Raw genomic sequence first — 25,963 nt, 5'->3', positions numbered from 1 at the left:
CATTATAATACAAACTCTACATTGCAAATCCTGATGTGACTATTGCGAATGATCACATTGCGATATTGATGTTGAAATGATAGCCCTACTTGCTATGTCACTTCAATCTTGCACTCTGATTCATTGCTGATTAACCAGTCGGAGTGCACTCTTCAGCCGACGGCCTGATTCCAATTTGACACGCTGAAATGGGCCAACGAGCTCTGACGTTAACCAGAAGAGAGACAATGTGTCGACACCAAACCAACTAGCTGGACTGACGAAGCCCAACGGCCAATCATCTGCCTAGTGTGGTGTGTGCTGGCCCTCATGTGTTCAACAGAAAAAAAAATGGTTTGGAACAAATGAAAGGTGAAGGATGCCTTACTAAGTCAAACTGTTTAACATTTTGAATCAAATTAAACTGAATAGTGTGTAAATCTGAAGAGTGGCTCTTAAAGGGCACAATACATAAGAGAATATTACATGATAATGTGATATGCATTATATATGTACTCTTATTACAACCGGATACTGATTCACAGCCTGATGGTTGAGAGGGCTACCAGTTTATCCCTATCATGAATAAAAAAAATGACAATACATCCATAAGTAGGTGAAGGCAAGAAAAGTTTCTTAATCATCATTAAAGCAATCAAAAATGTTTTGAACGTACTTCACAATCATTATATTTAGTTTAGATGGAATAAATATGTTTAGTGTGCAATGTTTATGCACTACATCTGCCACATTGTCATGTTAATACATAGCTTGTGTTGCTTCATTTCCATTCATAAATTCTCTCTTGTGGTCTCATGGGATAGTAAAGTGTCCTTCAAATGCACACTTCAGAATCTCAGTGGAAGCAGTAGGTATTTCTGGTGAATACAAATTTGGACATCCTATACAGTATATTCACTCACCGGCCACTTTATTAGGTACACCTGTCCAACTGCTTATTAACGCAAATTTCTAATCAGCCAATCACATTGCAGCAGCTCAATGCATTTAGGCATGTAGGCAGGGTCAAGACGATCTTCTGCATCTCAAACTGAGAATCAGATCGAAAGGTGATTTGAATGACTTTGAACGTGGCATGGTTGTTGGTGCCAAAACAGCTGGTCTGAGTATTTCAGAAACTGCTGATCTACTGGGATTTTCACGCACAACCATCTCTAGGGTTTACAGAGAATGGTCCGAAACAGAGAAAATATACAGTGAGTGTCATTTTTGTGGGCGCAAATGCCTTGTTGATGTCAGAGGTCAGAAGGGAATGGTCAGACTGGTCCGAGGCAGGCAACAGTAACTCAAATAACCGTTTGTTACAGTTGAAGTATGCAGAAGAGCATCTCTAACTGCACAACACATCAAACCTTGAGGCAGATGGGCTACAGCAGCAGATAACCACACCGGGTGCCACTCCTGTCAGCTAAGAACAGGAAACTGAGGCTACAATTCACACAAGCTCACCAAAATTGGACAATAGAAGATTGGAAAAAACGTTGCCTGTTCTGATGAGTCTCGATTTCTTCTGTGACATTCGGTGTTGGTTCAGAATTTGACGTTAACAACATGAAAGCATGGATCCATCCTGCCTTGTATCAATGGTTCAGGCTAGTGGTGGTGATGTAATTATGTGGGGGATATTTTCTTGGCACACTTTGGGCCCATTAGTATCAATTGAGCATCGTGTCAACACCACAGCCGCCCTGAGTATTGCTGCTAACCATGTCCATCCCTTTATGACCAGTGTACTCATCTTCTAATGGCTATTTCCAGCAGGATAACGTGCCATGTCATAAAGCTCAAATCATCATAGACTGGATTTTTGAACATGACAATGAGTTCACTGTGCTCAAATAGCCTATACAGTAACCAGATCCTAATCCAATAGAGCACATTTGGGATGTGGTGGACCCAGTGATGCATCATGGATGTGCAGCTGATAAATCTGCAGCCACTGCGTGATGCTATCATGTCAATATGGACCAAATTATATTAGATCTCTAAGAATTCTTCTGTATAACACAAATATTTTTTTTTTAAGAAAGCAAGCTGAAAAAGCTGTAACCATTGATTTTTTTATACTAGGAAAAACAAATAAATTAAAGTCAATAGGTGCAGGTTTCCAACATTTTCCATATCTACAACATTTACATATGAACTTGAATGTTTAAAATGTGGTTTGCAAATATTGTTAAATCATTTCTATATGGGACACTCCTTGTATAATGTAATCTGTGTTGCCTGATGAGAATTTATCTATGATATATTTACAGTACAGCAGATTTTCACTGGGGTGGTCCGTGTCACAACACTATTTGGGCGAGAAGGTGTTTTTGTTTGCGTGATTCGCGTTCAGCGGTTGTGGTTCAGAATGTACGGTGGTAGTTGGTGCCCAGGCAAGGCCTGTAAAAGTTGAGACTGAAATAAAAACTAATGATGTGTCATCGCCAGGGGGAGGAGCTTCAGCAGGATCGCACCCTTCAACCACAACAGCCGTTTCTCATTACAGAGGGGAGGGCAGAAGAACGGTAGAGAGTGAACTGTAAATTACACTTTCATCCCCCTTCCTGACCATAAATTCTTGCGCCGGCTCCATGGGACAGAGCTCTCCCTCTTGTTCACCCTTTCTCGCTCCTCTCCCATCCTTTCTCTCCCTCGTTTCATCTTCTCTGGCCTCCCTTCGGACCCCCTCACTGCTTTTATTCTGACACATTTCTATTTTATCAGCTCTTGATTTCTCATTAATGAGGAGCCCCTAAGTGAAACATGGTGTTGGGGGAAAAGGGAGGTGAAAAGTACATTAATGTTCCCTCACTCAAAAAAAAGACTTTTGCTGCTTGTTCAAACTCCTTATTTAAAGAGCCCATATTATGGGTTTTTGAAAATTCCCCTCCATGTAGTGTGTAACACAGCTCTAAGTGAAGCGAAGTATCCAGCTAAGGCTTAAATCTGTAAGAATACAGTGTTTAAAACGGTTGATTCATCTATAAAAGAGTCGACTCATAGTGCTTCAAACGAGTCGCCTTGATACCGACTCATTAGGTGTTTCGCCATGACGTACGAACGAAACCAAGTTATTCACGTGCACGCGCAAACCCGGGAGATTTCAAACCTGAGGCCCCGCCCTCTGACGCAGAAACCCAGACACACACACACACCCACAAACACACGCACACCCACAAACACACGCACACAAACATGCCGGTCGATTGAAGTCACACTGCAGATGGATATATTGAGTCTCTACCCAAAGATGAAACCTCAGCATTATAACCAAGCAGTTGGAAACTTCTGGAAGCTACATGCTACAAAGAATACTTCATCTGAGTTTGTTAAAGGAAGGATCAGTAAAGAGTAACTGATGGACGTCAGGATGGGTTTCTTCCATTTCTCAAGTGTAAGTACGTGCGGTTAAAGTTGTTGCCTCGTTTACTCTTGCTTGCAAATGTATTTAGTTGTGATTTGTTACTTGTAACCGCGTGTACTGTATCAGGTTAACTGGATATTTGATCTTATCGCGTGCAAAGTCACGTTAAAAACGCGACGCGTGCTGTTTGTTTATGGAGCTCCGTGCTAGAGTTCTGCTCCCGCGATTTATTCGGAATTTATTCCCGCGCCGCAGAAATCTGGCGCGGGGACAGCCGCGGGAATAAATTTCCGAATAAATCGCGGGAGCGGTCGGTAACGGGTTTAATTTGGGACGGGAGCGGGCTGTCTAGCAATATCACGGATATTGCTATGCGAATTAGAAAGAGAGAGTCTGCGTGGTGCTTGTGTGTGTGTTAGTGCGCACGCGCGCGTATGAGAGAGAGAGAGAGAGAGAGCGAACGAACGAACGACAGCTTGGCTGTCTGGACTGTATACTGGGTGATTTTTGGTTGTGTTCTCCGCTCTAGCGGGACCGGGCGCGGCGGGCAGAAAACGGAGCGGGTTCTCAGGCTAAAACCTGGCGGGTGCGGGCGGAAGCGGGAGCGTTGTCATCCGGAGGTGTGTGTGTGTTTTTGTGTGTGTGTGGTATGGCCAGTACACGACTGTCTCCTTCGTTCGGTTATCCGTGGCACTATCCACTCGCCATAGTGTGGCAGCTAATATCCACGTCTATACTATCGAGCGTGTATGAACTGTGATTACTTTTTAAATTGCTGATTAGCTATTGGCCATTTCCCTCTCTGACTGAAGGCAGTCGACCAATCGCGACAGACTGTCATCGGTCCAATCAGCGCAGATTAGCTCCGCGCTAAGGAGGGGTTTGGGAACAAATGAATCACTGGACGATTCATACGGGAGTCGCTGGGATAATTAGGTAAAAATAAATGCAGATTATAAGACCATGAAAGTGTTTTTTGACCTTGCATGCATATTAGACTGTTGTTGGAGACCCTTACAACCAGGATATGACCCTATTTCATGTATAATATGGGCTCTTTAAAACAATTTTTGTGACAACTTAATTGTTTTTTTGTTCAATCCACTTAAATTTGTAAAAACTATTAATTTAACTGAATTAATTAATTAAACTGAATTTCCCACTCTCAATTTAAAATTTATATCACAGTTTTGAGTAAACATCTCGCAAATCTGACATTTTCCTGCAGAATCGTTTATATTTTGCCATTTTGCCAACGCCGTATCACCCTACAGCCCAAGACCGGTTACTTACTGAAGCTAAGCAGGACTGAGCCTGGTTAGTACCGTGGCAATTCATGTAAAGAGTAGGGGTGTAACCAGAGGCAGACTTAACCAATAAGCGAGGTACAGTAAGCAGCCGCTAAGGACCCTGGGAAATTAGGGGGCCCCGACCAATGCCAAGAAGCCTATTTAATCATATAGCTTTTTTTATTATTATTATTTACCATTTGTTGTAAATCTGTCTATAACTATTAAGATTATAATGTTCTTAATTCTTTTCAAATCCTGGGCCCCATGAATAGTGGAACTTTACTTAATTTGAATTTATTTTACATTAAGAAGATAAAGGTTCCACTTGAAATAGATTTTTAACATTTAGTTTATTCACAAGAAACAAAACAAAAAGAATAAATCTACAGAAAAAATATCTATAGAGAAAGAGAGAGTTTTGAGTTTCAATGCTAGGGCCCTATACATGAAATAGCTTAGGGCCCCAAAATCACTAAATCCGTCCCTTTGTGTAACCCCGGTGTCCTGGCCAAATTCCTTCCATCGGCCCTTGCCAATCATCGTCTTCCAATCATCCCCATCCACTGAATTGGCTCTATCATTGTCTCTCTACTCCATCTATAGCTGGTGTGGTGAGCACACTGGCGCAGTTGTCCTGTGGTTGCCGTCGCATCATCCAAGTGGATGCTGCACACTAGTGATGGTGTGGAGAGACCGACGCCACCCTTACCTATTGTGAAGCACTTGGGGTGTATGGCCATACATGTTAAATGCAGTGGTGTAAAGTAACTAGTTACAAATACTCAAATGACTGTAATTGAATAGTTTTTCTCAGGAATTGTAATTTACTGAGTAGTTTTAAAAATGTGTATTTTTACTTTAGTACATTTTTAGCGCATTATCAGTACTTTTACTCCACTACTTTCCTCCAACCTTCAGTCACTACTTCTTTCTTCTTTATGGGAATTAGAAAATCAGTCTTGCAAGTCCAATCAAATCACACAAAGAAAGTAAATCGCATCATAATGAACTACCTCAAGACATGGGCGCTTTATAAATGCAGCAAACTGTTTGAAAGCATTAAAAGTGTCCAAGAAGTTGTTGAAAATCTTTACATGCATTGAACCAGAGACTGTTTAGATGCATGTCACTGATGAGAAGATGACGATTGTTTACTGTATGATGACTGAAATAGCTTAAACACCCAGCAGGCACAAGATGTCAACATGACATCAGATTGACATTGTACACCGTCATGGGGATATTGCATTTTGTTTGGAAATGAAAATCGTGTTAACGTCAGAACTCAACGTCAGGCAAAAGTCAATGACCAACATCCAACCTAAAACCAACCTAATATTAACATCTAATGATGTTACAGCTTGATGTTGTGTGGACATTACCACTATTGACATTTATCAGTAGTTGGATTTTAGTTGCCATACCTGATGAATAAATGTCAGTATTTGAAAATGTCAATATTATGTTTGTTTTTGGTCGACGTTGGATTTTGGTTACTTTCTAACAACCTAGAATCAGTCATTATTGGACATCAAAATAACATTGTACTTATGACATTGTGTGCCTGCTGGGCAATAACTAGATGCGCTACAGAATGTTACGTGTACACACATCCACAAATTGCATGTAAACGCATCAGCTTTTTACAGCGTAACACTTAAGTGCTTTTGAAAGGGCTACTTTTTACTCATACTTTGAGTAATATTTACAACAGGTACTTTTACTTTACTCACACTACATTTTTAGGCAAGTAATGCTAAAGTACTTTTACTTGAGTATGATTTTTCAGTACACTTTCCAGACAATTACAATTTTTTCTCACAATTTTGAGTTATATCTTTACATTTTTGCATATTTATATTTTTGAGTTTATATCTTGCAATTAAAATCTTCCAATTTGGTGGATGGGGATGATTGGGAGGCTATGATCGGTAAGGGCCTACGGAGGGTATTTGGCCAGGATACCCTACTCTTTTACAAGAAGTTCCATGGGATTATAAATGACCACAGAGAGTCCGGACCTCGGTTTTCGTTTAACGAAAGACAGCATCCACTTCACTTCACTGGGGCATGAGGACTCACACAGACCGCAGGTTGAGTGCCCCCTGCTGGCCTCACTAACACCACTTGCAACAGCAACCTAGTTTTTCCATGTAGTCTCCCATCCAGGTTCTGACCAGACCCAGCTCTGCTTAGCTTCTGTGAGTAACCGGTCTTGGGCTGCAGGGTGAAATGGCTGTGGCCACACTGTCGCCTCACAGCAAGAAGGTTGCTGGTTCGAGTCCAGGCTGGTCCAGTTGGCATTCCTCTGTGGAGTTTGCATGTTGTCCCTGTGTTCGTGTGGGTTTCCTCCGGGTCCTCCGATTTCTCCCACAGTCCAAAGACCTGCGCTATAGGTGAATTAAATAAACTATGGCCGTAGCATATGTGTGTGAATGTGACAGTGAATAGTTGTTTCACAGTACTTAGGTTGCAGCTGGAAAGGCATCCACTGTGTAAAACATATGCTGGATAAGTTGGTGGTTCTTTCCGCAGTGGCGACCCCTGATTAATAAAGGGACAAAGCCAAAGGAAAATGAATGAATGAATTTCAATAGCGGATACATGCTTCTTTGCTAAATTTGGTTTGTGACTGCAAAACTTTTGAAAAAGCCTTTAAAATAAACATGTTTTTCCTCTTCACCTTCACATGCACGAAATGCTGATAAACCTGCAGAATGAACAACTGAATTATACGAAAAACATCAAGATTATGCCCTCGTCTTTATATTTCACCTCTCAAGTGCCAAGCATTTTTACTTAATCACCGAACTCAAAAGTCCCCCCATCCTTCCTCTCAGGTCAGAGACTCCATCAGAGCAAATGAGGCCACAAGTCTCCCGCATGTCATATAGCTACTCTTCGCATATAAGCCAGTGCTCTCCCACTGTTATTACCAATTACCCAATTTCTGTCTTTCTTTCAAATCATAACCAAATCCAGCTCTCCTCACATGAACTCAGGGATTCCCCAGAGTGAAAACTGCTCCACGGTTTTTCATCTCTCCTGCTCTGAAACACAACAGCCTCTCTCATATGGACCGAGATCTGAGGCGAGGGGAAATGGGGGCCAAAAAGGGATGTTTCTAAAGGGGTGCCTGTGGAACGGGGCATGATGGAGTGTGTGGGTGGTGGGATTTATAAGCTGGCACCGTGTATGTGGTGTCTACCAGCCAGGCGCCATGCCAGAGCAGGAGATATATCTGACCAACAGGAGGTTTATAGAAGAACCAAGCCTGCTAAATATAACCGGATCAATGTAGTACAACTCCAAATGGAAGGCATAAAATAACATAACCGTGAAAGTTTTCTTTATAATTGATAGCTGGCGATTCACAAGCCTTCGAGGTGATGAGGCTAGCAGTAACAGGCCTTGGTCAGCAGGTGCAGACGGGATGTAAAACTCCTGTGCGTGTCAGGATGAGACCATTGGAGCCAAGAACTGTACTTGACTTGCATGGGAACTCCACAAACATCTGCTTCCACCCATCAGACACAGCGTTTGATTCACAGTTTAGGCACTTTCTTATTTGCTCGTATTAGCTGGGGAATTATTCTTGTCAGGTTTTCTAAATTACGCTTATTGAGATTGATCAAAACTAGCGCGATCGGCTTTTGTTTTTAAAATGGCTGCTCTGACTGTTAAATTGAAATGACAGATACAATGTTGAGGCACGATTGCTTAATATGAGTTAATATGATCTAATTACACGCCTCATTACAACTTTCTGCTGTTAAATTACAAGCTCACGTATATTCTAGTTGAAAACTGCCTTCTTATAATATGGAGCTGAGATGCAAACATTTGTTACTGGGTAATTTTATTTCTTTAACATTTAGGACAGATTTTAGAAGCATGAGGAGAAACATCGTACTTGTGGTTTTGTTTTGGAATTAGTAGGAAAGTGCTGCCGCTTAGTGGTTGTTTTAAGCACTTCTGGGGCTTTTTTGTTTAATATTCTCATGTGGTTTGTTTTATAAATGTTTTATATAAATCATTTTGTTAGCTATAGTCTATATTGTTTTCTAGGTTGTAGGATTGATGACATATTATAAAATAAATAAATAGATAGATATAAATAAATAGTAATAATAATAATAATAATCTAGTGATGATAATCATTTAAAGATTTAAAGTTTAACCGTGTTTTTTGTGAATTTGTATAACAATATTATCATTTAAAATGTGTAATACAGCGATCTCGGTTCCATGTTTATATAAAAACATACAAGTTTGGGATATTTGCATTAAAACCAGACCAGTTTTTATGTATGTACTGTAAATTTATTACAAAAAAAACATTTCTGATTGTCAAACTTATCAGAGGGACCATAAAGTTGGGTACGATAAAGTTGTCCGTAGTGAATGTGTGTGAATGAGAGTGTATGGGTGTTTCCTAGTGATGGGTATAGCTGGAAGGGCATCCGCTGCATAGCGTAATACATATGCTGAATAAGTCGGTGGTTCATTCCATTGTGGCTACCCTGATTAATAATGGGACTAAGCCGAAAAGAAAATAAATGTATGAATGAATGAATAAATGAAACTTATTAGAACATTTAGTGTAGCCTACTTATTGAAATTGCATGGTGTGTCCAAAAGCATTGATGAGAAGAACGCCAGGAAAGAAATGATTCGCATTTGTCAGAAATTGCTGCCAGAAATTGCAGACTGTCTTCCTTAAAACTCATTGCAGAGTCATCTAAATAACATGCTGCTAATGTAAAGATAATTTTGTGAGAAATGTGAGAATCTTAATTCTATTAGATGTTAATTGTAATTGAGATTTTTTAGAGAGCACTTATACGGTCTTGAGGATGTATTTAAAGGAAATAAAATAGTTGAGAATTTTTGTTTGTATTAGAAATGTCAACAAGCGTTATTAATATTTTTTTGTACATGTTACAATTTGTTACATGCTGTTACAGTTTTTTAAAAAGTGGCACATATATGTTATTGTTTTTTTTTGTGCAAGTAATGAACACTTCAGTATTTTCTGATAAATTACCAAGTTGATTTCAAATTGTGTACAGTTGAAGTCAGAATTATTAGCCCCCTTCAAAATGTTTCTTCTTTTAAATTTTTTTTCCAAATGATGTTTAATAGAGCAAGGAAATTTTCACAGTATGTCTGGTAATATTATGTCTTCTGGAAAAGTCTTATTTGTTTTATTTTGACTAGAATAAAAGCAGTTTTAAATTTTTTAAACACCATTTTAAGGTCAAAATTATTAGCACCTTTTAATTTTTTCGATAGTCTACAGAACAAACCATTGTTATATAGTAACTTGCCTAGCTACCTTAACCTTTCTAGTTAACCTAATTAACCTAAGCCTTTAAATGTCACTTTAAGCTGTATAGAAGTGTCTTGAAAAATATCTAGTAAAATATTATTTACTGTCATCATGGTAAAAATAAAATAAATCCATTATTAGAAATGAGTTATTAAAACTTTTATGTTTAGAAATGTGTTGAAAAAAAAACTTCTCTCCGTTAAACAGAAATTAGGGAAAAAATAAACAAGCGGTCTAATAATTCAGGGGGGCTAATAATTCTGACTTCAACTGTATATAGGTTAGATGCTTTATACTTTTGATGTTGAATGAGACTCTTTGAATTGTATTCATTCTGTACTGTGTTCAAAAGAGGTCTTTAAAAAGCACTTAGACAAATTAAATATATATATATATATATATATATATATATATATATATATATATATATATATATATATATATATATATATATATATATATATATTTATATTTATATTTAAATATAAAAAAATGTTAAAATTTTAAATTTTATATTTAAATATAGCTATATTTGTTCAGTCCCAGTGTGCATTTATTCAGCTTGCATGCAGAACAGCAATGCTGCTCAACCACACCCTTGGATCAATATCATTTGACCGCTGTTACAGTAAATATTACAGCTTTATAAAATGTTTCTTTGACAGAATTTGGTACCTGATATCTTTATTTTGTGGTTCATTTACTCTACTCAAACTGATGTTTTTGACTGTATGAAATGGCCAGACTAAACGATATAAAAAGTGATTAAATGTTTCCAATGCTTATTTACTTGTTTGTACTGTATTACGTTGTCTTGTTTCAGAAATAAAATTGTTAAGTTTCTTTTCTTTTCTTTTACAGTCTTTAAGTACTTTGCCGTAAACAGAATTTCCAACCACAGCATAAGATCACCGCCTTGTGGTCAACTATAAGAACTGATATTAGCCTTTTTGAGAACCTACCTTGGTCAAGTCCAAACAGCAACACTGAGAACTGACACAACTGAGAGAGAACTCAAGAGCTTTAAAGAATGCAGATGGAACGTTTAGAACGCCATGTCACCGGCTAAGAATGTCACTATGAGGAGCGCTGCTAAAGGGATTAAAAGGAGAACAATTTTAATTATTTTCAAATGGATATAAAGTGTTATTTACTTACCCCAGTCGATTTAGAGACATGTCAGCTGATTAAAAAAAAACTATGATGAAAATTAAAAGAAATGTCGGCTAATTCGGAAACCTCGGCTTCGGCTAGCTTAATTGATAGCTGTCACAAATACTTTGGGCTATAGCTACCGTTTTTATATTAGAACTTTTTGGGAAACTATTGAAATGAAGCCTGTATTAACAATGATTGCAGGTTTTAGAATGGCTGGTAACAAATAAATCCCAACTATATAAAATATTTATGACCCATTTTATTTTAGGTTCTTAGCACCATTGTAGGTCTGCTTTATCATTTATAAAAGATACATTTGGACCAGCAGCAATCAAAAGTGATAATTACATAATGTCAGGAAAAAAAAAGAAATGAGTTTTAAAAGGATCATTTTAAGTACAAACTTAGATTTAGGCTATAAGACAAACACAGCATAAAATAGCACACTTTTATCTAAAACACACATACCTACAAATAACATGTGGCCACTATCAGTATTTCTTATTTTTTTCTCCTTTTTAGTGACCCTAATGCTATTTCATTTACTGTGGTAAAAAATCTTATACATTAGGGCACTGACTATATCAATACTATATAATCATCATCTTCAGATTAAAATCAAAACAACAGACACAGAATACACCAAATTTAAATAGGTTGTTTTCCATCAACTAAAACTCCTTCTGTAGCCTATAACCTATATTTTTCTTTAAACAAAACTGTGACAACACTGATATTGACAAATTAAATGAAATTGATGTGAAATGAAATTATAGTAAAAATTTAAGTGATAAAACTGAGTCGTCAAAACAATTTCTGAAATTTCCACATTTCCACGTTTTAGATTTCTTTATAGTTTAATTAATTGATTAATTCATTTATTTATTTGATGAAAGCCATATTTAATGCATATGTATTAATGTTTAATATGATGGATTTAGGCTAAATAGTGAACCACTATTTTGTGATAATTTTCACCTTGGATTTAGAAATACAGATGGAGTGATAAAAATTGTTTAGAAATAACAACAATTAGGCCTGTTACTTTAGAACAGGGATTTTTTATTCAGTTCTTTTTTTTTTCAAATGTTACAATAGCTATTGGTCAGTGGTGACTGTTCAAAAATGGAGGAAAGTACTTTTTAAAGGATAGTTCATCCAAAACTGAAAATTATTATTATAATTATAATAATCATATACTCTCTCTTCACTTAATCCAAACCTGTTTGAAAAAGAAGATTTTTGAAGAAAGCTGAAAACATGAAACCATTGACTTCCATGGTAGATCTATTTGTTTATGAAAGTCAATGGTTACAGGTTTTCAGCTTGCTTAAAAATATCTTCTTTTTAGTTCAACGGATGAAAGAAATTCAAACAGGTTTGGAACAAGTGAAGGGTGAGTAAAACAATGACAGAATTTACCATTTTGGAAAATTCCAACTCTTTAATATCTATAATCATTAATAATAATAATAATAATTTAATTAATTAATTTTCTTGTTGGCTTAGTCCCTTTATTAATTCGGGGTCGCCACAGTGGAATGAACCGCCAACTTATCCAACACATTTTTTATGCTGCAGATGCCCTTCCATCCGCAACCCATCTCTGGGAAACATCTACACACACACATACACTACAGACAATTTAGCCTACCCAATTCACCTTGGCCACTGCTTCGCCATAATAATAATTTATTATTGTTATTTCTTAAAAATAGGTGATGCGGTTGCACAGCAAGAAGGTCGCTGGTTTGAGCCTCGGCTTGGTCAGTTGGCATTTCTGTGTGGAGTTTGCATGTTCTCCCCATGTTTGGGTGGGTTTCCTCTGGAAACTTGTGCTATAATGGGTAAACTAAAATTGTCCATGGGTGACGCAGTGGTGCAGTAGGTAGTGCTGTCGCCTCACAGCAAGAAGGTCGCTGGGTCGCTGGTTCAAACCTCGGCTCAGTTGGCATTTCTGTGTGGAGTTTGTATGTTTTCCCAGTCCCTGCATTCATGTGGGTTCCCTCCGGGTGCTCCGGTTTCCCCCACAGTCTAAAGATACGTGGTACAGGTGAATTGGGTAGGCTAAATTGTCCATAGTGTATGAGTGTGTGTGTGATGTTTCCCAGAGATGAGTTGCAGCTGGAAGGGCATCTGCTGCGTAGAAATGTGCTGGATAAGTTGGCAGTTCATTCCGCTGTGGCCACCCCGGATTAATAAAGGGACTAAGCCGACAAGAAAATAATTGAATGAATGAATGAATAAAATTGTCCATAGTGTATGTGTGTGAATGAGAGTGTATGGGTGTTTCCCAGTGATGGGTTGCAGCTGGAAGGGCATCCACTGTGTCAAACATACATGTATGCTGGATAAGTTGGTGGTTCATTCTACAGTGGCGACCCCAGATTAATAAATGGACTAAGCCGAAAAGAAAATGAACAAATAAATATTTCTTCTAAATCTGTTTATTTTTCAAATTTTCTTCTATTTAAAGTAACTCACATTTGATTTTTAGAAATTGAAAATTTTGGTAATAGCTTGTATATGAATATACCAAATACCAATAGCATACATTAAGATTAAAATAATACAAAACTGTAAAAAAAAAAATAAAAAAAAAAAAAAAAAAAGAGACTGAGACGTGAATCATGGTGTGGCCACTAGAGGGGGACGGAGAATCAGATATGAATTTGTTCTGGTCACAAATTACGTGAGAAATACCAGATTTAGCAGCAACGTTTGTGCACGTGCTTTTGCAGGATTTATTATCACAGCAGATGCTGCAAATGAATTGGTTAATGAACGTAGTAATATGGCGCCTTTCAATCTGTTGTCTAAAACAAGATGCTTACCAAATGGACCCATGAGACTCGATCAAGTGTGAGTAATTCCAAGGATAATTAGGAAATTTGAGTAATTCACTTTAACTTTTATTAGTGAAAATTGTGTTAAAGCTCAAATCTTTGAGACGTCAGTGTCACGAAGACTCAAATCCACATGACAGGTTGTCACGCTGACTTAATTTTAGCGGCTGTTTTGAACCCTAAGGGCTTAATTTAATGCTATAATTCTTGAAAAAAGACTTTTAACGGACCATGAGCAGTGTTTTTTACTGGAAAAGGCAGATTTGATCTGCAGGTGTACAAGCCGGTTCAAGGTAAAGTTGATTTTATATTCATACATTCAGAATGTGTCCTTAGTAATATCAGTTTAGAAACATATTCTTTGCAAACACCAAATAATGAAATCATATTAGCGCCAAATGACTATCAAAATATAACATTGATGACAGTCAAATATGTAATGTTGTTTTTATGTCATAATTACATGTGATTCCAGACCAAATATTCAAAGTACCAAAGTAAACATATATATATATATATATATATATATATATATATACCCAGCCGGCATTTCAACGGTGATTCAACGTTGAATCAACGTCAGGTCTATGGTTGGATCAACGTTGAATTACCTTTCGATTTTGCAAATTGGATCAACGTTTATATAGTGACGTTGTTTCACCGTTGGACAACCACCGGTGATTCACCGTTGAAATCACAACGTTGTTTCACTCTTACCTTTTTCATGGGTGAATTATGGTCGTTTTGTAGACGTTGAATGAAGGTTGAATTACCTTTCGATTTTGCAAATTGGATCAACGTTGATACCGTGACGTTGTTTCACCGTCATACATTTCAACATAAGTTAAATAGAAATTACATACAACGCAAAGTCCATAAATATAGCAAACAAAATTTTACTAATAAAAAATACACGACACAAATACACAACTTAGTCTGTGTATCAATTTATTTAATACACACCTAATTATTTCATTTATTCTAAATATACAGCAACATTTACAGCATACATAGTTCATTAAAACCATGCAGGTTACTATACATGCTCAAATACAGAAAAAGGCATACAATTAAATAGTCACTTTTTAATTAGGTTTCATGAATTAAAGTTAATGTTTATAACATGAACAAAGAACAAATACTTGTACAGCATTTATTAATCATTTAATTAATTGAAATATGTCCCGATGCTATTAAAATCAAAATGTATGCTTGTTAACATTAATGCACTGAGCTGACATGAACTGTACTTTCTTTATATGAAAGATGCTTCATTGTTCTTTGTTCATGTTAGTAAATACATTAACACTTACTAATACAACCTTATTGTAAAGTGTTACCGTCTAACCTAACTAAATTAAACTAAGTAACTAAACTACGCTTCAACCACCACTGTCTCCAAAATACAATTCTGTTTACAAAGTTTACAAAATACCCATTTTTAAAGTGGCTGCAGTAAAAAATAAAATAAAAAACATCACTCACAACTAAGAATCACAAGTGAAATACATTACATCTGTTTGAGGTTTTATAGGTTGAGAGAAACACTTGAGGTAAAAGATGGCACTGGGGACAAAGAATCAAGTGTAAAACACTAAAACATCTATATCAGTCTAGCACTTAAATACATATTTATTTCTCAAACACCAGGTGAGTTTCCTACAAAATCAATAATGAGGTTTGCTATTCCAATTCATTGTAAATGAATGGCTTCACTTTCACAATAGTGAAAACTCATGCTATAATTTAAACCTGACATTACTCCTTCACTTTGCAGGTCTGCATGCTAAATATTTAGTAGTTTTTTTTTTTTTGTATAAAGTACATCTATTGTGTTTAGCATTACTGCAGCAAAACTGAGCACCTGTGACAGTGGAACATGTAGACAAATATTTCAGTAAATCAAACACAACAGTAAAAGCAATTTGTTATTCCATTATTATTATTAGTATCATAAAAATTGCATGTTCACATGGGTCTTATAATAATGGCTCACATTTGTGAATGTAGGACCACTATTTCACTATTACATGTCACATTAAGTGTTCATATAGGTTCTGTTATTAATTACTTGTGTCATCCCAGAGACTTGTTAATCTTCAGAACACAAACTAAAATATTTTAGATTAAATGCCTCATCCTCTACAGACAGCAATGGTCCCAAGATGGTCATTGTCATAATAAGGCACAAAACACATTGTCAAAACGTTCCATGTGACTTCAGTAATTTCAACTGTGAACATACCAAGCTCCAACAACACTTTAGTGAGGCAAAACAAAACAGTAAATACTAATGTGTTTGCATATATCTCTCCCGCATCAGATCAGCGTGTGTGTTTATTACGAGCAGTAAGTACACACCATGACCTGTTGTGGCAAAGGCAAACAAGTTATTTTTACAGTACTTACTGTGATTTAACCTTTATGACAAATGTACTGGACCTGTTACTACACCTGATATATCACTATCTTTTATGAACACAAATTTCACTGTAACGGGTGCTGTTGTTTTGCTCCAGTTACACCTTTAGAGAACACCGTACTAGTCAGACATCCATACAAAAGCAGAGAGTTTGGTCTTGTGTAGCAGAACTGCAATAGATGTCTGTCTGTCTAGGCTGACACTGGTTTAGGCCATCAGTATGTCCTTGATGCCCTCAAATGGAGCTTCCAGAAAACCTGCAATAAATGAAATACGAGGTTACAACTAAGTTGGTATCAGCTATTATACAAAGTGAAATTCAAATATTTATTTTTTATTGAATCCAAATTTGTCCTATAATATCGCCACACTCAATAATTTTGACTCATCCATCCGAATATTCCTAACTAAGAGAAGTGAAGAATTAGGTGTGATGTCGTCAGGAAGCCCTTCGCCACCACCGGTGCCAGCATTTCCAGAATTCTAATTTCAGATTCTCGAAAAAATTGCTTTTTTTTTTTTTTTTTTTTTAACCAAGGCTGCAGTAAAGAATCATGAAACATTCAACACATCTAATAATTACAAGTTGTCGTAAACCATTACATGTACTGTAAAAGCTGTTTAAAGCTTTTTAGACATGGTTGAGAAAAACTCTAGAAAGAGTAGCACTTCTGTAAAAGTCTGCATGTAGGACAGAGAATAAAAGGGATAGTTAAAAATTTGTATTCTGTTGTCATTTACTGACCACATTGAACACAAAAGAAGATATTTTGAAGAAAGCTGCAAATCTATTTAACCATTGACTTCTATAGTATTTTTTTCTACTATGGAGGTCAATGTTTACAGGTTTTTAGTTTTTTTTCAGAATAGCCTCTTTTGTGTTCAACAAAATAAACTCATAATGGTTTAAAACCATTTGGGGAGTAAAATGTGAGTACATTTTCATTCTTGGGTGAACTATCCCTTTCAGTTGGAAAACACCAGAATTCTTAAGTAGACCCTTTTCGCAAGACAGATGATGCATTTAATTTCTTCTTAATCCTCAAGTTTTTAATATTTAGATTTATTTGAATAGCATGTTTATTTATTTGTTTTAATGACATTTAATAAATACAACTTCTCAATGACATCACATGTACTGGACCTGCTACACATGTATCACTATTTTTTTGAATACAAATTTCACTGTAACAGGTGCTGTTGTTTTGCTCCAGTAATACCTTTAGAGAACACAGTAGCAGTCAAGACATCTATACAAAAGCCTTGGTGTGGAGTAGCAGAACGGCAGTCTGTCCAGGCTGACACAGGTTTAGGCCATCTGCGTGTTCTTGATGCCCTCAACTGGACCTTCCAGAAAACTCAGAAAGTTAAAACCCATTACACCTTTTATCTGGTACTATACAAAGTGTAATTTAAGCATTAATTTCTCACTAAATACAGATTTGTTCCCCAATACTGTCACATAGTATAACATCACAACATGATTTCACAATAATAATATCAATATAACAATATAATATCACAACATAGCCTAACAATCAATAAACAAACAGATTAGAAAGAGAATATCACCAACCAAAGCACCAAGAAGATTTAACAGATAGTTAAAGGTAAAGTAAACTTACATGGACAAAGCCTTTTCCATTCAATGCTGTGCAAGTTAGTGCGTCTCTGGAGTAAGTTACATGTCTAAAAGCAAAAACAACAACAACAGTGAAACGACAGCAGTTAACTTTGTAATAATAACACTAATAATGCAGCGTATAAAATGGATATTGTTTTATAACGTTGCTCAGTAACTTTAAAATAATAATAACAATCATAATTTAAATAATTAAATTATAACCTATCCCAATCCTGACATAGCTGCGTTTAAACAGCGCAAACATTACTCCTTATAGTTATGCCATATTAGACGGTTCTGTGTGAATAACTGAAGACGCCCCTTTAATGCATTCGCATGTTAAATTATTTTAAATCAGACGCCCCATCCATAACCAACCTTAAATCATACCTGAACTCTCTGTTTAACATTTCCAAGTAAACTGTTTTGTGACATTCTCATAAAATCTCTCTGGTTTTGAATATCTTTGTTCGTAATTGTTCTTAGCCCTGTCAATGTTTATCTATTTTGTATTATTATTATTATATTTCCTCTCCTGTTTCACTTACGTTTATATTCTTTAGCTGTCAATATAATACTTCGCGTCTATGGAAGAAAGAGTCAATAAAGATAGACAATGTGTAACATCATATTCATCAAAAGACGGTTTATGTGCAAGTAACCGCACCGGTCCGAGCAGGTAACGAGCCAGCATGGGAGACAAGCTCCGATAAGATTGCAGAACAACGTCTGTCCCTGGATCCGAGGGGTGAGCTTTACGCGATCACCAGCTGGCTTCCGTTACATAAGGGCAAATATAAACGACTAAACCCTCATTTACTCATTTTACTCATACTTTTTATTATTTATAATGTCCAAGGCATTGATATTAAAATTGAATGCTACTTTTGTGCCTTTATTAGCCTTTTTCTCGCCTGTTTACTGGGTTAAAAATCTTACATTATTCCATCTCCACCTGCTGGTGAAAGCTAGAGCAGCTGGCGATCTTCAATCGGCAATCTATTGCTTCTCCTGCAGTTCCCGGATGTAATGTTGAATTTTAACAGTCGAATTTGATCCACTGAATTTATGGAAGCGAATATTTGAACTGAAATAAAATGAACTGAAAATGACCTTTTGAATATTATACATCGTATTTTTAAAGGGTATTGAATATTTTGTAAGTGAAATCTGAAAATTGAATATGAATTATTGAATTTTTAAGTATGAAAACGTGTTTGAAATATTTTTCGTTGAAATATTCACAGCTTAAATAAACAGATATGTTAAATTTCAGGACCTAAAAATACAAACCCTGGAATTCAAGTCATTAAAACGCAAGAACTTGTTAATACGGTGTATTATTTTTTTCAGTTTGTGATATTCAACAAGCTTTTTAATTCAAGACTTTAGGCATTGATTTTGTTCCATACGTTTGGAGTTTATCGCTTTGAATTTGCCATAAAAACGCTCATTTAGACTAACGTTAAACATGTGACATTACCTCGAGGTTAGCTGCGCGTCACCGGAGTGCAAACAAGACTAAAAACAAGCTGGAAAGTTTTAAATGCTTCAAAATTCGAAACACTACACCTCAAAAGTCACGTTTAAGATACACTGACAAAATCGGGGGGTAAATAAAACGTTAAAGCATCTAAAAACACGCTTACCTCTGAATTCTGCTGCACTGCAGGTCAGGTGTTCGTAATTACGTGAAGTAAAGCGCTGCGCGTGGCCGCGTGCGCGGAGTCCTCCAATACCATGGTAACCAAACATGTTGAATGTTGGGTGAAGCCATGACGTTAATTCAACATACAGATCATGATAAAAAAATGTCAACGTTGATTTGTACAAGGATTTCTGTAACTTTTTTCAACCATTTATCATTCAACATTGTTTCAACATTAAAGCAACAACTGACATATTTTCAACCACATTTCAACGTTGAAGCCTTGTCATATGCAGGCTGTTTTTCAACCATTCAACATTAAACGTTCTATCAACATTATTTCAACGTTCAAAACACAACTGACCTTATTTCAACCATATTTCAACGTTGAAGGTCGGTCGTGTGCCGGCTGGGTATATATATATATATATATATATATATATATATATATATATATATATATATATATATATATATATATATATATATATATATATATACATATATACACACACACAGAAAAACATCAAGAATTTTGTAGGGCAGTTGAAAATTTAGCTTTACCATCACAGAAATAATTTACTATTAAAAATATTACTTTTTATATACTTTTTAAAATTAAAGTTAGGTGGTTATAGGTAATAATTACTTAAAATCAAATAAATGCACCACTGGTGAGCCGAAGAGATCTTAATAAAAATTGAATTTTTATATGTCAGAATCTGGATATCTGCATACATATTTAAATGTCCAAGAAAAATCGAGATTATAACAATAGCTGATGATAGACATACTGTAAATGCTTTGTTTCAGCCACCATAGTTTGACACAGTGCGGCGCTGTATGCATGTCCATGTACACTATGCATTGCCAAGTGGAGTATTGGTCATAAACCAACACTAATGTAATGGGTGATGCTCTGTTGTCCTGCTGGAAGCCTGACACACTGTTATATTTAGACCATACAACCCCTTTTCACCCACAAAAATGGCTGCTTGAGTAATGGAGTGTTGGAAAACCACTCAAACCATCGTTGTCCATCTACAGGAAAGAAATGTTTTGACCTCAGAGTAAGGGAGAAAGATAAAGAACGAGAGAATGGAGGAAGGATATATTTTGGGGGTAGCCAAACCGCAGACACGGCTTCCAGACCTTTACCATTAAACATCGAGCTTGACGGTGTCACGTAAAGACTTAGACAGATTACTTTGTGTGCTGCCATTGAGCTCCAAATTCTCTCATCTCTCATTTTGGCCCATCGTGATGACAGCAATCAAGAGTGATGAGGTTTTTGAAAAAATGTGTACAGCAAAAATACATCTGGCTCCATTTGCCGAAACAAACCTCAGTGATGTTTTCCCTGACAGAAATATCAAATACATCGACTGTGCTTTTGAACTGGATTAAGGACGACCAGTGTTCCCAATGTTAAACCCCCCCAGGAATAGATTGTGACCAAAGTCATCTTTCTTTATGCTGCTGATAGTTTTATGTTGTGAGATTCTGCTTCGTTTGAATGTACAACCATTTGTGTCTTCTAGTGTTGTCAGCACAAAGATGTTTGTGGCCAAACCAACGTGCAAACCCCTTGTCAAGTGGACACCAGCTCTAAAGCGAGCACTGACAGAGAGCACTGGAGAGTTTCTCTGGGATTATGAATAAACCCTTGGAATGCACTGGCTGGTTTTACACGGCTCCTCCACTGCCTAGTGCCACGTTTCACAGTGGCAACAGTGAAAGGTCATCCCTTTTTTTTTTTCTTTCACAATTCTTTTTCCTCCTCTTCTCGCTACATTTTTTTTCGCTGGTTTGAACACGCCAACCTCTAAATTATGACGTTGGGTATTTTGTAGTCAGCGGTCCAGATCTGATGTTTACATACAGTTGAAGTCCAAATTATTAGCCCCCCTGTGAATTTTTAACAAGGTAAATTTTCACTGTATTTCTTATAATATTTTTTCTTCTGTAGAATGTCATACTTGTTTTATTTCAACTAGAATAAAATTTTATTAAAATAAAACATTTTAAGGTCAATATTAATAGCCCCTTTAAGCAATATATTTTTTAAATGTCTACAGAACAAACCATCATTAGACAATAACTTGCCAAATTAACCTAGTTAAGCCTTTAAATTGCACTTTAAGTTGAATACTAGTATCTTACTAGAAAATATCTAGTAAAATATTATGTACTGTCATCATGGCAAAGATAAAAGAAATCAGCTGTTAGAAATTAGTTTTTACAACTATTATGTTTACAAACGTGTTGAAAATTTTCTTCCTAAAAGAGAGATTGGAGATTGGGTAAAAATTAAATTCAAATCATCTTTATTTCTAGAAATATTTCACAGGATCAATGCGAATCAGTCTCATGCTCTCCACTCCTTCATGACCACCACAGCATCTGTTCAGGATACGGCCTGGTCCAGGATTATGGAGACCTCTAGAAATAATAATTCAGGAGGGCTAATACTTCTGACTTCAAGTGTAAATTGTTTGAGTTGCAATTTCAAAACTTCTAGACAAGAATGAGTCCTATAAAACCAATAATGATGAGAGTTTTTGAGACTTTCTTTTAAGGGATATTTGAATCCAAAATGCGAATTCTGTCATTTACACACCATTGTGTTGTTCCAAAATCATAAAAAAAATTTCTTATCTTTGAAACATGAATAGTAATATGTTCAGTCAAATCTGAGTGATTTCTGTACCAATGACAAAACTCTTTTCACTCTAATTTCTTTATATGATTAATAGATTTCAAACTTTTATGTGTAATAATATTGATCCGTAAGCATAAAGCTGCTCAAGTACTCACTAAAAAATTGCAATTCTGATTTGGATGTCCAAATCTTAAGGGTGTTCATCCCAAAAAGAAAGCTGTATTATTAATTGCTCACCCTCATGTCATTTCAAACCACTGAGACCTTTGTTCGTCTTTACCTTGAAATCTGAGTGCTCCCTTATTTTCGCTCTTGAGAAAATGCGCCATATACTGACACTAAAGAGAGGGAACTATTGAATAAAGTCAGTATGTTTGCTTTATGTCCACAGAAGTATTCTCATATAGCTTGATAATAATCTGATGAATTACCCTTAGGCTGAGTGCAGCCTCTACAAAACATGCTTAATGTTCTTTAAAGGGAAACAATGGTGCGTTGCAGGAGTTGCCACTATGGCAGCTGAGAAGGGCATTCTTTTATTTTTAAAAAGTTTTTAAGGGTTTTCATCTTTATTGATAGGACAGTGGAGATTAGAAACAGGAAAGTGTGGAGAGCAGAGATAGGGTAAGGATCAGCAAAGGACCTCGAGCCAGGAATTGAACTCTGGTTGCCGCAAACACATCAGTGCCATGTGTTGACACGCTAACCTCTAGGCTATTGGCGCCAACAGAAGGCCATTCTTTGTGTTCTTTTTGTAAAGTTTTCTGAGCTTAATGAAATTCAGTATGAATACGAATTTTATACTCAAATAATGTTACAGTCATCCCTGGTCATCCAGAATATAAGGCCACATTTACACTGCTGATTTTTTAATGGTTAATTTTGATTTTGTCACTGTCCAATTTTTTTGATGACCAGCTTAATTATCTCTCTCTCTTTCATTAATGTTTAAATACTTGTGCTACATGACAATATAAAAGCTGTTTTAGTCCTCATGTATGAGATTTAATGTTTGGGACTCTTCTGAAATCTGTTCTGAAATGAAAGCATCAGACTTGACATCAACAACAGTTTTTAGTGATGTGTGACTCTCATTGACGGGTGTAAATCCGATCTATCTGCTTACACTGCAGACACAAGAACACAGATCCGATTCATATTGGATAAATTTCCACATATGAACAAGGCCTGAATCTGATTTGAGTAATTCGGAATCCATGTGATTTTTTTTTTTCCTGCTTACATGTACATGGGCCAGATCCGATCTGTGCTATAGTACATAGGACAAGAAAATCTGAGTTGAGTTACTTTGAACCATGCAGTGTAAATGCAGCCTAATAGAGAAGACTTTAATACTCATTAATACTGCATGGTTTACACTATATACATGTTGCTATACTGATTGAGCTGCCATTTTTGACACACCCACCAAACAAGAGAAAACATATCTTAAACCTTGTTGCACAATTGTTGCACACTCTTTCCAAAAAACATTTTGTTCAACTAATAAACTGTAGCAAAACACAGCACCGGTTTGAGCTTGAACATGCCCATGTTCAGCTGCTTGTTAAAGGCAAATATCTGTTCATCCAGACACATAACAGCAACTTTATACGTCAGAATGGGGAAGATTAAGCGACCTTTTACATAGCAGGTCATTGGTGCTAGATGGGCTGCTCTGATAATTTCAGAAACTGCTTATCTGCTGGATTTTCACGCACAACCATCTCTATGGGTATACTAAAAGAGATCAGAATAAGAGGAAATTTAGTGACAGGTCTGTGGGTGAAAATGCCTTGTTAATGCTAGAGGTAGGTCAGATGAGAATGACCAGACTGGTTCAAGCTGACAAAAAGGAAACAATAACTCAGTACAACAGAGATCTGCAGAATAGCATTTCTGAACAAACCTTGAAGCAGATGAGCTCACTGGGGACAGCAAACTGAGACCAGAACGCTCATGGGCTCACCTAAATTTGTCAACTAAGAGGCGGGGTTGTAAAGGGCCCTGCCCAAAAATTGTTTGCACCCAAAACACAGAGTAGACTTTATGTCTGACAGTAGATATTTGGTTGTGGGAGCAATTCAGGTGCTTTTAATATCCTATGAGTAGCAATGCTTGGCATTAAACACATTCTATTGACAGCAAAGTTATTATAGTTTACAAAAAAAAAAAAAAAAAAACTAGAACTGAAAAATAAACATGTTTCGTTAACTGAAATAAAAATAAAATGAGAGTTAAAAAAAAAAAACTAGAACTAACTGAAACAGTATTGTGTACTTACAAAACCAGCTGAATATAACAAAAATTATAGTGAAAACGTCCTTCGTCTTTATCTTTTTAAATGTATTTCATACATAATCCTACTGTATGCACATGACATAGTCACAACTGTCGGAATACGCCCTCTTGTGGCAGTCACACCGAATTTTCAGTTTTGTTCTGCACTATGGGGGAGAAGCTGATTCTCACGGTGTCTGAAATAAAAAAAAAAAGTCAAAAGCAAGAGCAATTTTTCTCCGTGCGTTCACCATGGTTGAAAGAATGAATACTAGAAACTCGTCTAAAAATTTTGGAAGGAATGTAGAGACAACATAATTTTATTTGTATTACTCATTTATGAATAGAAATGATTTTTAATGGTAAAAGGTTTAATATAGTCTTTTTTTTTTTTTTTTCTGATGCACCTCCAGTCATCCTCGCTGTTGCTCCCGCGACAAAAACAACAGCTGGACAGCAGCACGGTGACAATACAACCCAAGAAAATATTTAAAAGTATTAATTTAACACATTTGTGCCAAATAATAGGTGAGATTGTGAATTAATTGTTCTTTTTAACCATATCTTCTAAGTGAACCGGTTGAACTAATTCACCAAGTCGAGCTAATTCATTTGAAACGATTCACATCTCCGGTAACGTTAAGCACTTATTCACAAACTACTTGCCTATTAACATGTGTAATACCACCCTCTGACTTAAAATAAACCAATATATACCGAGTTATTCAGTTATCAGAACAGTAATCATAAATTACAGATTTGACAAGCTGTGAACCGATAATACTGCCCATGTGGGATTCAGTGAACCGAACACAAGCAACAGTACATGGTAGACTGCGAAACTTGAACAAATGCAGTGCGAGTAAACCGAAGGCTTAAATAAGACAATCTGGTGAAACATACGATTATTTCATTACAGAAAAACATAATGGAGTTTAAATTAGTGAATCATGCTTCGGTTGGGTTGCAAAAACTTCCTTGTAAAAAACTATTCAGATCATGGTGATGTTTTAACTGAATGAAATTATAATTGCTGACTACATATGTTTTGTATTGAGTCCAAACTTGGGAAGATTGACACAAAAAAATCCAGTTTGCGTTAAAGATCCAATTTTCCCATCTCTACTGTGGGTTTAACCTCAGAAGCAGCCTTGCACACATATTGTACTTAAGGCTGCTATCTTGTGGGCTGTTGTATTTGAGTTTGAGGATAGTTTGATGTTACAGATGGTAGTTTTCTTGTGTCAAAAAAAACTATAGCCCATCTTTAGTTAAGTTTTTATTTTACAATATTTATTCTGATGATTTTGAATCTTGCACCTACAAAATATCCTAATTTACAACAAC

The 25,963-nt window shown here is 36.3% G+C and overlaps 2 long non-coding RNA genes across 3 annotated transcripts; both read right to left on the bottom strand.

Moving 5' to 3' along the window:
• Positions 1-4,576: 4,576 nt before the first annotated feature.
• Positions 4,577-14,801, bottom strand: LOC141378234 (uncharacterized). The gene is made up of 3 exons (XR_012392239.1): positions 14,698-14,801; positions 7,110-7,188; positions 4,577-7,034 (listed from the first exon to the last, which is right to left on the bottom strand). It is a non-coding gene; the product is annotated as an uncharacterized lncRNA (long non-coding RNA).
• Positions 14,802-16,123: 1,322 nt separating this feature from the next.
• Positions 16,124-19,839, bottom strand: si:ch211-232m19.4. Of its 2 annotated transcripts, NR_170109.1 has the most exons (4): positions 19,676-19,839; positions 18,028-18,091; positions 17,623-17,749; positions 16,124-16,659 (listed from the first exon to the last, which is right to left on the bottom strand). It is a non-coding gene; the product is annotated as a si:ch211-232m19.4 (long non-coding RNA). The 2 variants fall into 2 exon arrangements; NR_170110.1 differs by lacking the exon at positions 18,028-18,091.
• Positions 19,840-25,963: the final 6,124 nt, after the last annotated feature.

The sequence above is a fragment of the Danio rerio genome, chromosome 16, assembly GCF_049306965.1.
Source record: "Danio rerio strain Tuebingen ecotype United States chromosome 16, GRCz12tu, whole genome shotgun sequence".
Lineage (NCBI taxonomy): Eukaryota > Metazoa > Chordata > Actinopteri > Cypriniformes > Danionidae > Danio > Danio rerio.
The sequence above is the reverse complement of the archived record's forward strand: the minus strand, read 5'-3'. Positions and strand labels throughout refer to the sequence as shown.